The sequence below is a fragment of the Zophobas morio genome, unplaced genomic scaffold (assembly GCF_036711695.1).
Source record: "Zophobas morio isolate AGI-343-1 ecotype UQ-CSIRO unplaced genomic scaffold, CSIRO_AGI_Zmor_V1 ptg000012l, whole genome shotgun sequence".
Taxonomy (NCBI): Eukaryota; Metazoa; Arthropoda; class Insecta; order Coleoptera; family Tenebrionidae; genus Zophobas; species Zophobas morio.
In genome coordinates, this window is record NW_026972117.1 from 4,220,302 (window position 1) to 4,223,096 (window position 2,795).

Here is a 2,795-nt window from a genome sequence, read left to right on the forward strand (position 1 = left end):
TTGGTTTTTCAGTTTTTAATTTTTTTAAGGTTTCAACTTTTCGACTTCACTTTTTGGATTTTTCTGTTGCTCAGTTTTTCGACTTTTTAGTGTCTCAGTTTTTGGATATTTCAGTTTTCGGATTTTTCAAGTTTTCCATTTTTCAGTTTTTCGATATTTCGGTTTTGGGATTTTTCAATATTTTGATTCTTCGACTTTTCCATTTTTGGGTTCTGGAATTGTCGATGTGTCGATTTTTTTACTTTTTCGATTTTTCAATTTTTCGATTTTTAAATTTTAGATTTTTTAATTTATAAAATTTTAGATTTTTCGATTTCTCTATTTTTCATTTCAGTTCTTCAATATTTCAATTTTTCAAGTTTTCGAATTTTTCAAATGTTTAGATTTTTCGACTTCCCGGTTTTCCGTTTTTCAGTTGTCATTTTGTCAAATTTTCGATTTTTTTTTTTTCAAGTTTGACTTTTATAAACTCTCAATTTTTCGATTTTTCAATTAATCGATGTTTTGATTTTCCCATTTCTCGACCTTCGAGTGTTTCGATTTTCCTGTTCTTCAATTCTTTAATTTTTTGATTTTTCAGGTTTTTGATTTTTCAATTTTTCGATTTTTAAATTTTAGATTTTTTAATTTATAAAATTTTAGATTTTTCGATTTCTCTATTTTTCATTTCAGTTCTTCAATATTTCAATTTTTCAAGTTTTCGAATTTTTCAAATGTTTAAATTTTTCGACTTCCCGGTTTTCCGTTTTTCAGTTGTCATTTTGTCAAATTTTCGATTTTTTTTTTTTCAAATTTGACTTTTATAAACTCTCAATTTTTCGATTTTTCAATTAATCGATGTTTTGATTTTCCCATTTCTCGACCTTCGAGTGTTTCGATTTTCCTGTTCTTCAATTCTTTAATTTTTTGATTTTTCAGGTTTTTGAATTTTCAATTTTTCGATTTTTTAAGGTTTCTATTTTTCGACTTCACTTTTTTGATTTTTCGATTTTTCAGTTTTTAGATATTTCAGTTTTAGGATTTTTCAATATTTCAATTCTTCGGCTTTTCAACTTTTGACTTCTGGGCTTTTCGATGTGTCTAGCTTTTTACATTTTCGATTTTTCAATTTTTGGATTTTTAAATTTTAGATTTTTCAATCTTTTGATATTTTAATTTTTCAACATTTCTTAATCTTTCTATTTTTCGACTTCCTGGTTTTAGATGTTCTGTTTTTCAATTTTTCGATTTGTTAATTTTTCGTTCCCGATTTATCGAGATTTGATTGTTCAGGTTTTCGATTTATCATTTTTTCAATTTTTTATTTTGGCCTATTTCCTTAGATCATATAATAAATAGATACCACCATGCCGTGTTCTTTCCCTAGCAGAGCCTGTGACGACATCCTCCTGTCACACATCTCTCTCGTGCATGGAAGGATTACAATGAAGCTATCCTTGCCTGATCACTATTTGAATTTTGCGCGCCTAAATTTTAGGAAGTATGTCTGAACTAACTTCGTACGAAAGATGTTGACAGCTTGATTTTATAAATAATTCACAGTAGATAATGAAAGGAATAGTAAATTATTGGGCAGCAATTGTGATCCTTTATGATTACATCACTTAAAATAGGATCTTTGTTCTAAATTCTAAAATTGTTTTTTGTACAACAACTCGAAAGAGAGGTTAGAAGAAACATCTGTCAAAAGCGATTTGTTGCGCTGGTGCGGTACAAGGATGGAAGTGAAATAGACATATACAGATGAAATGCATATAACAAAGATGAAGACGTGGTGATCACACAAGGATAGCATTATACTACTCCTCTTGACGTAGAAAACGACAACAGATAGCTTCATGTCTAGTCACTGCTTTCAGTTTGAGTATTGGTATCTATTTATTATATGATCTAAGCCTATTTCGGTTTCTCAGTTTTTCCAGTTTTCCATTTTTTCGTTTTTTGACTTTTCCGCTTTTCCAGTTTTTCAACTTTTAACTTTTCGTTTATCGAATTCTCTATTTTTCGATTTTTCAACTTCATCACTTTTCGATTTCTCGTTCTTTGGATCTTTCAATCTCTCAATTTTTCAATTTTTCGAATTTTTAAATTTTTTGATTTCTCAATTTATCGATATTCTGATTGTCAATTTCTCAATTTATAAATTGTTCAATTTTTAACATTTCGATTTTTCGATTTTGACCTATTTCGGTTTCTCAATTGTTCGACTTTTCGACTCCACGATTTCTTGATCTTTTGATTTTTCGATTTCTCAGTTGTTCGATTTTCAGTTCTTCGTTATTTCGATTTTTCAATGTTTCGGTTTTACGATTTTTTAAGGTTTCGATTTTTCGATTATCAGATTTCTCGATTTTTCGAATTTTTGATTATTTTAATTGTTCATTTTTTTTCTCACTGTTAATATCATACAGTGTATCGAAAACAACCACAAAAATTGTGACTAAAAACATTTAAAAAATCAAGTTTTTTTATTGTCATCGACTATTTAAATTTGGCGCTTGAGGACTCCAATGTCAATAAGGGTGGTTTTGCAAAATCAGCCTGTATGTCGCATCTATATTAATCTATGTCACAAATGTCACAATCATAATCGTGCCGTGACGTAAGATGATCCAGAAAATTGTTATTAAAAAACTGTTAAACTATTAAATCATCACTTTATTCCGTTACAAATTTTATGATCGACCAACTAAAAAAAAATGTGTTTATTATTGCATTCAACACACAAAATGCGCGAATTTTCAAGTAACCAACAGGGACACCAACCTAAACAACCTAGTGACATTTCCGAAAAT